This window comes from Macaca nemestrina, chromosome 3, assembly GCF_043159975.1.
Source record: "Macaca nemestrina isolate mMacNem1 chromosome 3, mMacNem.hap1, whole genome shotgun sequence".
Classification (NCBI taxonomy): Eukaryota; Metazoa; Chordata; class Mammalia; order Primates; family Cercopithecidae; genus Macaca; species Macaca nemestrina.
This window is the reverse complement of record NC_092127.1, coordinates 162,816,479-162,829,620: the sequence shown is the minus strand read 5'-3', so window position 1 is coordinate 162,829,620 and position 13,142 is coordinate 162,816,479. Positions and strand designations below refer to the sequence as shown.

The 13,142-nt window shown below is 34.4% G+C and overlaps 1 long non-coding RNA gene across 1 annotated transcript in view; it reads left to right on the top strand.

Moving 5' to 3' along the window:
- Positions 1 to 90: 90 nt before the first annotated feature.
- Positions 91 to 13,142, top strand: part of LOC105487770 (uncharacterized) — a 38,658-nt gene continuing 25,606 nt past the window's right edge. The window contains exon 1 of the long non-coding RNA XR_011620616.1: positions 91 to 484. This is a non-coding gene — a long non-coding RNA (uncharacterized lncRNA). The remainder of the gene's footprint in view (positions 485 to 13,142) is intronic.

Below are 13,142 nucleotides of genomic sequence, written 5' to 3'. Positions count from 1 at the left end.
AGTAGATTTTGAATCTTCAATTTCAGAACCCTAAATGCATTTAAATGTATCCTGGCATTTTGGCTTGTTCTTTCACACAGGATGAAAAAAGTCAAAAGAGATAACAACTCTCATCCTTACAACCAAAGCAAGACAAGTAAGTGAATGAGTCATAGTTTTCCTGAACCCATGAGCACACTGAGCAAACCCACGAGCAAACTGAGCAAACTGAGTTTACAGACTCCTCAGTAAACTTGGGAATAGAAGGGACTCTCCATAGAATGAACTCGTGAGTGGACTCTCTCTAGAACGGACTCTCCCTGAATGGACTCTCAAATAGAATTCGAGAATAGAATGGACTCTCCATAAAAAAATAAGAGATTCATGGCTGTTTTCGTGCCTGGCCGAACAGCAAGAGAAGAAATAATCTACCACAGACCCAAAGGAGAAGAAATAATCTACCACAGACACAAAGGAGAAGAAATAATCTACCACAGACACAAAGGTAGAGTTAAGTAACAAAATAACTAATATTTCATCTTTCTTTCTTTCTTTCTTTCTTTCTTTCTTTCTTTCTTTCTTTCTTTCTTTCTTTCTTTCTTTCTTTCTTTCTTTCCTTTCTCTCTCTCTCTTCCTTCCTTCCTTCCTTTTCTTCCTTTCTTCTTCTTTCTTTTTACTTTTCTTCTTTTCCTTCCTTTTCTTTCCTTTCCCTTCCCTTTCTTTTTTCTTTTTCCACAACATCTTACTCTGTTACCCAGGCTGGAGTGTAGTGGTGTACACTCAAGACTCATTGCAGCCTCAACCTCCCAGGCTCAAACCTTCCTCCCACCTCAGCCCCCTCTACCTCCCAACCTCTCCAGTGGCTGGGACTACAGGCATATTCCATCACACCTGGTTAATTAAATTTTTTTATACATGTAGAGAGTGTCCCACTGTGTTGGCTAGTTTCCAACTCCTGGTCTCAAGTGATCCTCCCGCCTCAGCTGCCCAAATTGCTGGGATTACCATTTCAAAAATTCTTAAATGCGTTTGTGGTTACAACATACGAGATGTTAGAAGAGCCTTGATCAAGTAGTTCATTTTTACCCATCCACCAACTATCTTCTATTAATATACCTTTAGTCCTACAAGCAGTATTCCAGAGATTGAGAGAGGAAAGAGTGATGTCTGGCACATAAGAGGTCTACTGGCTTACCTGGTACTGAAACTGAGGTGACAAAACAAGAGACCTGAGAGAAATCAACATGTTCCCAAGTGTTACATGTGAACAATAAACCTGAGATGTACCTTCTAAGGCTTTTCCAGAGCCAAGAAAGCTCTCAACATGTAAAGAATTCCTGGACATGACTGGGAGCAATGAGAACTTCCAGTGGTCCAGAAAGTTATCAGATGCAGTGTAGAGCATACACAGATATACTATAATTCATAAAGCTGGTGACTTAGCTGTAAATCACAAAATGGCACTGGAATTACACTAGTGATTATAGCATATAGTCCAAGAAGATAAAATTTTGATCTTGTTCTTAAACTTTGTGGAGCCAGTGGTGAAATAAGTCACACAAAGATGCAACAATGATTGAATCCAGCCCTTTATAGACTAACATATTCTATCCTGTCACCACTAATATTACAATAAAAATCCAGACACATGAAGGAGCATACCTTTTTCTGAAAGTGAACATTGCTTGCCTCAATCTCGATTGTTCTTTGATGCAAAATACCCAGCATGCACTTTGAATCAATAAGACATACAAAGGAACAGAAATATGTAACCCATTCTAAAGAAAAAACAGAGACAACAAAAGTAGATCCAGAAATGGCTTAACTTGTGACATTATCAGGGAGGAGCTTTAAAATAACAATTATATAAATATAGAAATATCTAGTGGAATTGGTGTTCAATATTTATCAAGTTATAGGGATTTGCAGCAGAGATGTAAAAATGCTATTACTTTATAATTCCGTATTTTAACATAAAAAAAGAGTATGTTAAAAATAGAATTAGTAAAAAACTAGAATTCTACGGTAGCCTTAACAGTAGAATAAATTTTGCAGTGGAAAAAATGAATGGACTTTTAGAAAAGTCAATACATGTACTAAAATTGAAACATAAAACAAATACAAAAAAAGATGAATGAAATAAAAGAATACAGAGAATCCAGTATTAGTGAGAAAATGTTAAGCAATCTAAAATGCCTGTGACCAGAGATAAAAAAGAAAGAGCTATACAAAAGATTAACTAAATTGCTGAAATTTTTCTAAGAATTAAAAAAATACATCAGTCTAAATCGAAGAAGCTCATGAGCCCTCAAAAAGGATAAATATGGAAAACAACATATAGAGATACATCATGTCAAACTGTGAAAACTAAAGATAAAGATAAATTCATAACATTGTTCATAAGGAAAATATATCTTACATACGGTAAATGAAAATAGTAAGGCACAGTTGACCTCACCAGAAAAAATAATGATGAATGACATTAAGACGATTTGTTGAGTATTAAAAACTAAGAAATATCAATTTAGAACTATATATATATAATGGTGTATTCTTTTAAAATGAAGGCAAAATATAAATAATTCAAAAGAAAATAAATAGCAAGATGACATACCTAAACCTACTTTTATCAATAATCGCATTAAATACAGATGGTCTAAAGAATCAATTGAAAGTCATAGATTACCATATGTAATGAAGCCCTATGTTTCTTACAAGAACCGTAATTTAAATGTAAAGACATAAATTAGTTAAAAGGAAACATGATACTAACACTTGTCTATCTGACAAAGTAACTTTTTTCTTTCTTTCTTTTTTGGCTGACTCAGATGTCAGGTGACTACAGTAGATTTCTAGCAAAGGGTATTACCAGAAAATAAGAATCTTCTTTTACTATGACAAAGTAGTTAATTTATCAAAAGGACACATAATCCTGAAATTTAGTGTATCTAATATCAGAGATGCAAAATAGACTGAAGCAACAATAGAATTGCAAGGAAAATAGACAAATCCCCAAGTGTAGTTAAAAATTTTAATACCCTTCTTTCAATTATTTGTAGAACAAGTTAACAAAATCAACAAGAATCAAGATTTTAACATCATCAACCAACTAGACCCACTGACATTTATGTAACACTTTACTCAATAATATCAGAATCCATATTTTCAAGAGCACAAAAAACATTTATCAAGATAGACAACACTTTGAGTAGTAAAACAAGTCTCAATAAATTGAAAAGTATTCAAGTCATACAAAACATGTTATCTGACACCCATGTAATTAAACTAGAAATAAATAACTCAACAATATTTATAAAATACACAGATCTTTGGAAACTAACACAATTGTAAATAATCCTTACCAAAGGGTGTACCAAAAAGGAATTTACAATGTAAAGATGAGATAAATGAAAACAAAAACACATATCAATATTTATGGGACAACACTAAAGCTGCAAATAGGAGAGACTTTTTAACATTGTCTTTGTCCATTTGTGCTGCAATAACAAAATATCATAAAATGTGTAATTTATAAACAACAGTATTTTTTCACAGTTCTGAAAACTGGGAAGTCTAGAACTATGAAAAATCTCAAGGAATCAGTTGATTTAATATCTGGAGAGGACTGCTTTCTATTTCCAACATGGCTCCTTGTTGTTATGTCTTTGAAAGGAGGTGAATACTGTGTCCTTATGTGGTAGACAGTATGGAAGGGTAAAAAAGGAGGTCTGGATAGCTCCCCCAGGCATTTTTTTAAATGATGCACTGATTGCACATGTAAAACCAGAACAGTCATGGCCTAAATGTCCCAGTACTTACTACTATTGCACTAGGGATTAAATTTCAACATAAATTTCGAAGGGAACACAACAATTAAAACCATAGCAGCATTGAGTACCTATATTAGAAGATGAGAAAAGTATCGTATTAATAACCTCAGCTTCCGCCTTAAGAAAGCAGACAATCAGATTATTCTGAAAATAAGTCAAAGAAAAGAAATAATAAATTTCAGAGTAAAAATCAATAAATCAAAACTTACAGATCAGACATGATAGCATAGATACATTACTCAATTCTCCTCTCCACTGAGTAACATTATAAATACTGCAAATAAAGAAAGAGGCAAACAAAGTTGAACTCTGAAAGGTACTAGGAATAAAGTGAACTGAGTTGACACTCCGTGAATGGAAGAAGAATGTAGCACCACACAATCTTATATCTTCCCACCACGTAGAAGTAGGGGATCTTGACCTGATCTTTCCCAACCAGCAACCAGTCAACAGAAGGCAGCTCAAGTAAGCTTATTTCTCCCCTATTCATAAACAGTGCTGTAGCAAGGAGAGCCTGAGAGTTCTTCCACATAGTAACTGCTGACTCAGGAAGTGTTCTTCATTACCCAAAGGCAGGGAAAGGATCCTACAACAAAGAGTCTGGTTCTGGAAATCTCTTTGCCTCTACAGGCCAAATACACTCCTCCTAGAGCAGAGACTAGAACGTAGGTAGGAAGTACCAGTATGAGGTGATTCTGCAACAGTAAGCACCCATGAGGAAATGTTCTTGGGTCTCTATAGGCAAAGGTGCTTCTACCACAACAAATATTAAGCTAGAGAATCCTCTTTATCTCCATGGGCCTGCAACTACCCTTTGCTATCAAGAGACACTCAGTAACTTGGCCTAGAAAAACACTTCTGCTTCTTCAGGCAGCACTAGTAGAGACCAGTGGCAACACTAGCATCAAGAGGTAAGTCAAAGAGACAAAAATAATACCATAAAAATCTCTAAAATTTAAACTATTTAGAATGACATCCCACAAAGTAGTCTAGGACTTTAATTCTAAACATAAACAGGATGGATATCTGTTAAAATACGAGATTTAATTAGGACCCAGAGTCTTTTAACTTAATATGCCAATAGTCTGTAATGTAATTGAAAACCATCCATCATACCAAGAATTATGAAAATCATAACTTGAAAAAGAAAAAAAAGGTAGACATGAATACAAAGACAAAACAGATATTGAAATTATGTTACAGGCATTTTAAACTAGCCATTATATAAATGCCTCAATTAATCATACACCCACTTAAAACAAATGAAAATATAGAACATTTCAGCAATTTGATGGAAATAGGAGGACTGAAAAATGCAATAAAAGACATAAGTTTAATAAGAAACAACTCTCTGGACAGTAACAGAGTAAACTGGAGATTGAATAGGATAGCATCAGTGAACTTGAGAATGAATCAATAGAATTCACCTAATCTGAATTATAGAGAAAATGGTAACTAAAAAAGACAAAGAAAAAAAAAAAAGAATATAGCCTCAGTGGCCTGTGGGGTAATAACAAAAATCCAAAATTTATATTACATAGGTTCCATAATAAAAGAAGAAAGAGAATTTGTTTGAAAAAATATTCAAAGAGTCACTGAAAATTTCTCAAATTTTTAACAAAAACAAACCTACAGAACCAAGAGCCTGAGCAAAACTCAAACCCAATAAACACAGAGATCCATCCCAATGAACAACAACTTAATCTTATAAAATTTAAAAACAAAGAAAAAATATTTTGTAGACAGCCAGAGAGAAATAACACTTCATCTGCGGGGCAAAACCAATTCTGATGATAGCACATTTCTCATTGTAAACCATGAAAGCCAGAAGAAAGTGGCAAAATGTCTTTTAAGATCTAAAAAAAAAAAAAAAAAAATCCTGTCAACTATAAATTCTATGTCTGGTGAAACTATCATTTTAGAATGAACAGGAAAGAAAGACATTTTCGGGCAAAGACAAGTGTTCGATATTTGAAGCAAAACTGATAGAGCTTAAAAGGAACTGGACAAATCCATAATTAGAGTTGGAGACTACATTAGTCACCCCAAGCAATGCACTTCTAAGGGCATACAAGTTCTGAAAAACATAATCACCAGTACCTAACTGATATGAATAAAACACTTCACATAACAAAAGAAAAATACACATTTTTAGGTGCCTATGGAATATTCACCAAAATAGTCTGTATTCTGAGTCATACGACTGTCAACGAAAGCAAAATTACTAATGCTATACAGAGTCTGTTCTCTGACCATATGGAATGCAACTAAACATCAGTAACAGAAAAACAATAGAAAAATGTATTGAAATGTCTAAATTAGAAAAGTCATTTCTAAAAAAATTATGTCTAAGAGTAATTCTTAAATTGAAAATGCACATAGAACTTAATGAAAATGAACATACAGCATATTAAAATATGTGGGATGCAGCTAAAGCAGTGCCAAGAGAGAAATTTATAGCATTAAATGTTTACATTATAAACGCATATAATCTTAGACTCTAAAAATCTAAGTTCTTACATCAAGAAATCAGTAAAAGAACAGAAAAATAAACTCAAAAACAGCCATATGGAAGTAGATAATAAAAGCAGCAATCAAAAGCAGAAATTGAAAATGGAAAAATAGTAGAGAAATTCAATGAAACAAAAAGTTAGTTATTTTTTTTAAAAAATCAATAACATGCTAGCAAGTCTGACCAAAAATTTAAGGAAAAAAAGACAGAGAAGATACAATCACCAATATCAGGAATAAAATGCACTTGGACATTCATCTCAGATAAATGAACTCTGATTTTCACATTAAAAATCTATTCAGAGCAGCTTTCCTCATAATAGCTCCAAACTCAGAACAGTTCAGCTATTCTTCAACAGGTGAATGGCTAAACAAAATTTGGTAAATACTGTATATACCATAGAATACTATTCAGCAATGAAATATTGAAATACAGCAACTTTTGTGAATAAAAAGAGAATTATACTGAGTAAAAAGAGCCAATTTCAATGATTCCAGTCATATAACATTTTGAAAATGATAGTTTTAGAAGGGAACTGATTAGTGGTGCTAAGGAGTTAGGAAGGGGGTAAGTTTGGAGAGAGAGAGAGAGAGAGAGAGAGAGGATTATAAAAGGACAACAGGAGGAATCCTTAATCCTTATGGCGCTGGAATTCTTCAGTATCATGATTATGGTGCTGCATGCATGAACCTATACATATAATAAGGTTGTATAGAGTTGAATACCTACACACACACAAACATACACCACATCTCTCTCTCTCTCTCTCTCTCTCTCACACACACACACACACACACACACACACGTTAAAAAAAAAAAAAAAAAGGAAACCTGGATAAGATAAATCGGTGGTATGAAAGTCGGTATCCTGGATTTGATATTGTACTACGGTTTTATAAACTTTTATCATTGGGAAAAAATGAGCAGATTATACACAGGACCTCTTCATATTATTTGTTAGAATTTCATCTGCATCTACACTTAAACCAATACAAATGTCAATTTAACCTCAATGATATTGAAAACAGAAAACCAATAGAAAAAAATAAATAAAACTAAAAGTTGTTTTTGTGAAGATCTATAAGTTTAATAAATCTATAGCCAGATTTATCTTGAAAAAGAGTAAGATATAAATTACCAATATCAAGGATAAATGACATTACTACATATTCTGAAAAATATCAAAAGAATATTAAGGTAATAATAGTACACACAGAAAGATGTCTGTGGTCAGAGAGGAAATAACTAAAACCTTTTTTTTTTTTTTAATATTGCTGTAACTGACAAAAGAAATGCCTGACAATAGATACATAGTATCACTTGTATTTTATCCTGGTGTTAAAAATAATAGTTTTTGTGTTTGAGCTCATAGTTAGAAAGACCAACATGCAAACAAGCAATACACACAACTATTATTGATATTGAGGTTTGAAACAAAATTATTTTATTCATCAGAAAAAAAGTGAAAATGATTCTTAACAGCAATGTGACGTGAATCTCAACAATGCATTTTATTTAGCTTTTTCTTTTCATATTCCACAATGTGTAGTTATGATTGATACCAAATGATATCTCAGAATATTTTAAGTTGCGGGAAAATCAACTTGAATTTAGGAGAAGAAAAAAGATTTGGGGTTCAGCATAAAGTGACTGGATTGGAGGAGGAGACTTAAAGTAGCCTGTTGTCAAAGTACAGCTTTAACGAGTGGGCTTACCTACAATGTATTTTGGAGGTAAATTCTAAAAGATTCAGTGATGGACAAGATATGGGAATTTTAACTGAAAGAAAGTAGGAAGGATGATGCCTGCTGCTTCTTGTCTATATAACTGGATGCATGGGCAGTACCATTCATTGAAAAAGAGATAAAGAATGTTTTTAGTTAAATACAAGTTATATCACATTATTAATACAAACTTTAAAAAAAAAGTACAGGAAACATAACTTTGCTTTACTGTAGTGGATCGTTTTTTACCTGATCCCAAATAAAATGAACCTTTATAAAACATCAATAGGCATTGGTATTTTTCAATTATAAAAACTGATATTATTGAAAAAATAATAAAACATTTTTGACATTGTTGAGCTTGGAAAAATGGCACAAAATAATGGCCCTGAAAGAAAACTTAAAAATGGTTGAAAGTATAATTGGTAAATAACTAAAGAGAAATATTAATGCTCAAAATGTTTTTTAAATGTGAAAATAAAACCATTGTTCTCAGAAAAAACTAAAGGAGCAAAGTAAAATGATCTACATTTTAAGGAAAATAAATTAAGAATTTAAAAATGTTTAATAAAGTTAACTGCAAAAATATTTCTGAAAGAAAACTCATCAATGTTAATATTATTTGCATTAAAATATTTGGTTTTATAGGCATGTAGTGAAAACACTCATTAGATAGAAAATGTCAGGGTCAAAATAATAGTACTCTTCATTTACCATCATTCTTTGAGTGCCTTCTGTGTATTAAGAATTAAACAAATAATGAGGGTACAAAAGTACATTTCATAGTGTGATGGTTAATTTTATGTCAACTTGACTGGGCTAAGTGATGCCCAGATAGCTGGTAAAACACTATTTCTAAATGTGTCTGTGAGGTATTTCAAGATGGATTAGCATTTGAATTGATAGATCGTATGTCAAGAAGATCACCCTTACTGGTACTAATGAGCATTATCTAAAGCCAAAAGAGAACAACAACAAAAAAAGTTAATGTATTATTCATAATTCTCTAGAGAAAGAGACTGTTAACAAAAGCATTATTCAATGATACTTCGTAAAGCATCGTCAGGAAGACTCTATTCAGGATCACGGCAATCAATGTATAGACCACTGCAATATGATTTTGCACTCAGGAAGAGAGATTGAGCTCAACTTAAAATACAGCATGAGCATGCAGGAATTTATAACCAAAAAGTAGTGTACTGTCACTGTATGAGAAATTACTACAATGAGACATCAGGGGTAATCAGAATTCTGGCTAAGCCAACCTAACGAGATTCTTGTTGAAGATAGTTCAGAATAATCAGACATCATCTGGGGGATGGTAGAGGATGAGAAAACTGATTAGATGTAAAAATGATCAGGTATCAGAGGTTGGGGGTTCTTGCTAAACTAACATACTAGGATTGTTTGCTAAAACTATATTTTACAAGGAAGAACACAGTTGGGCTTAGGAAAATGTTCAGGAGCCTGACTAAAGTTTGGCTAAAAAAGGAGTCTTTGTCAGAACCAATAAAATGTATGTGTGATCAGATAAAAGTATCCATTAAAGTAAAATAAACTTATGTTTCTGATTCTTCTTTTTTTAAGAAAAGTTTCTATTAATGACGCAATACCACTTTTACATAACCAAAAACATATGTGGGTGCGCGCACACACACACACACACACACAGACACATAAACAGAGATTTACTGTAGGAATCAGCTTACATGATTATAGAAGTTGAGAAGTCCCACAATCTGTAATCTGCAAGCTGCAGAACCAGGAATCATTCAGTCCAGTCTGATGACCTGAGAAATAGATGGCCAATAGTGCAAGTCTTAGTGTGAGTTTGAAGGCCCATGAACCAGGAGAACTGAATTCCAAAGGCAGGAGAGGATACATGTCCCAGCTCAAACAGAAAGAGAACTGTTTCCCTCCTCTGCCTTTTTGCTCTATTTGAGCCCTTAATAGATTGTATGATGCTCACCTACATTGATAAGGACAATCTTCTTTACTCAGCCTACCAAGTTAAAAGCTAACCTCTTTCTAAAACATCCTCACAGACACATCTAGAAGTAACATTTTATCAGCTACCTTGGCATTGCTTATCCCACTTAAGTTGACACATTAACCATTACTGGTATACACCTTGTCAGTTTGGCACCCATACACTTCTTTTTAAATTATACTTAATTTCTAAATAAAGACAATAACAAGATGATATTTTTACCTAACGAAAGCTCTATGTCAAATAAACAGTAGTTATCTGTAGGTGATATCAGGACCTTGCTCCAAATGCTGAAGACCTGTATCACCATTCACCTATGAGAGCCTGTCACAGGCTTCAAACCCCTATCTGCCACTGCCAACTTAAGCACTATTGGAACAGCTGGTTCAAATGGCACAAGTGGCAGAAAGGCTTGATAGTAGCCCGGACTAGTTGGTGAACCAACACTTGTTTGGGGCCTCACTCAAATATAGTAGCTTATCAGGTTATTTAGTCAATGAGTTGGAGTAACTCAAATTAGGAATATCTTGCATCCAAAATCCACATAGACCTACTAGGCTTTGTGATTCTTTCTTGGTTGTAAGAGGAACAGATTCCACAACTTCCCCTTCACTTTAGAAAAACTGTCTCAATATTCCCCATACCTTTGAACCCCTAGAAATTTAGAACTTTCAGTGAGGTAGAAGACTTTTAATTTTAAGTTGGGTTAATTTCCCACCCTCTGACAAACAAATGCCCTCACAATATATCTGGAATAGTTGCTACTTCTCAGCCACTAGACCTAATCAACATAATCTTATCAATGTAATTGACCAGTGTAATATCTTGCAGAAGGCAAAAAGCAGAAAAGATCCCTGTGAACTAAATTATGACACAGGGCTGGAGAGTTCATATAGCTCTGAGGTATGACAGTGGAATTATGTTGCTGGCCTTGTCAGCTAAAAGCAAACTCTGGTTCGTCCTAAGGACAGAGATGGAGAAAAAGATATTTGCCAGATCAATAGCTGCATCTCAGATCCCAAAGATTGTGTTAATTTGTTCAAGCAATGACATCACATGTGGTATACCAGCTACAATTGAAATCACCACTTAGATAAGCTTATGGCAATCCACTGTTATTCTCCAAGGTCTATTTCTTCCACACAGGCCAAATAGGAGACTTGAATGAAGATGTGGTGGGAATCATTACTTTTGCATCTTTCAAGTCCTTCATGTACAATCCCTTCAGTAATTATATATTGCTTTTGATTTATGATTTTGCTAGGTAGAGGCAGTCCTAATGGCTTCCATTTGGCCTGTCTCACCTTAATAGCCCTCACTCCACAGGAAAGGGAACCTATGTGGGAATTCTTAGAGCTGCAAAGTATACCTATTACAATTTTTCATTATGGAACTGGGGAAGTAATCGCAAGATGGGTTCACAGATTCACAGGACCCATTCTGAAATGGACCAGAGTTAAAACTCCATGGATCATTTGACCTCCATAAGCCCCTCCTCTAACTGGAAGCCACAGTGATGTTTTGGGTCTCCTGGGATCATGTCAGTTCAGTCAGTGTCCAGTAGTTTCCAAAGGTCTGAATATTTTATTTCCTAATGCACAGTTCCGCTGGTAAAAGGCTATAATTCCTTTTGGGGAAGGTTGGAAGAAAAATTCAGAGTACAAATTTTTGATAGTGTACTGGGCCCCATCTCAAAGGAACCCGGCCTCCCTTTTATTCAGTAGACTCCGGTTCCAGTTCTGGAAACTAACTAAATTCTGAGAATTAATTGAGGGGTTGTGTCTTTGTTTTTATGGTTTGAGCTAGAATTTTGTTCACATAACCTAGAAGTTTCCTGTTTATACAGATCAAGTAAGAATTTAGTAGCCTTTATATCTATTTCTCTTTGAAGAACACCATGATTAATTAGCCAAAGCCATAGATCTGCACAATCTGTTCTGACTGCTTCTTTGACTCTGATGTCCATTATGGTAACTACACCCACTTTTTAGTTGGCAGTTGTCATCATGTTGTCCTTGCCATCCCAGGATCCAATTATTCTCATCTCATTTAGGTTTTTTTCTATTGAGTGACTGTGGTTCCCACTACAAGTTCTGGCCTATGGAGAAGAGTAATCATAGAGCTTTTCAAGGATGTCAGAGCTCCCCTCAGATATTTATTTCTCAAGGTAGTGGTGACAGTTATTCTTTCTGTACCTTTTCAGTGTGGGAAAGTAGGTGTTAAATGATAAATCCACTTTAAAATTCCAAATTCCCTAAGGCTCAAACTCCTTTCTTTTATGTTAAGGCAGAGGATATTAGGCATTTCCAATTCACTAATGGTAGACCATGTTTTGATCTATGTTTTAGCCAAACAACCAACTGTTATTGTCCTAATTTCTAGAGCTATAACAGTGAATGCAGAATCTCTGCCTAGTGAGCTTTATATGAATAAATACCACCTGATCCAAATTTATAATTTGTCCCACCATTATCCTGTGCCCTTCATATTCACTTTCATACATGTTCCCTGGATTTCTCCTTGTCTAATTTAGGAAATGTAAGTACTTCTTTTGGAGTGTAGCACACCTCCCCATAGGACACACTTTGTACTTTACCATTAGTATCCTACTAGGAATGAAGTGTAGTTGTAGGTCTGTAAGCAAAGAGGGATAGTTGGGCTAAATCCTGAGGAGAATTAACATTGTCTTGTATGACAATTGCTTTAGAAGAGGTCAATATCATTTCTCAGGCAATTCAGCGTTATTCCCTTGAGATGGAAGGGCAGATATCAGTGTTGTGGGGAGGCTACTACAACTAGTGATGGGGAGGTCACTTCTGATGACAATAAGAGTCTGCTTCTTCTCGGGGTGGAGATATCACTTCCATTGGCAAAAAAAAAGAAAAAAAAAAAAGAAAAAAAACACTCTAATAAAATCTCATCACAATTTACAAAATCAATGTCACCAGCCTCATCAGGGTCTTCCCATATATTCCTTTCCCAACTATATGGTTTGGATGTTTGTCCATTCCAAAATTCATGTAGAAAAGTAATTACCAATGTTAGAGGTGGGGCCTGATGAGAAGTGGTTGGATCAAGGTGGTAAATACCTCAAGAACGGTTTGACA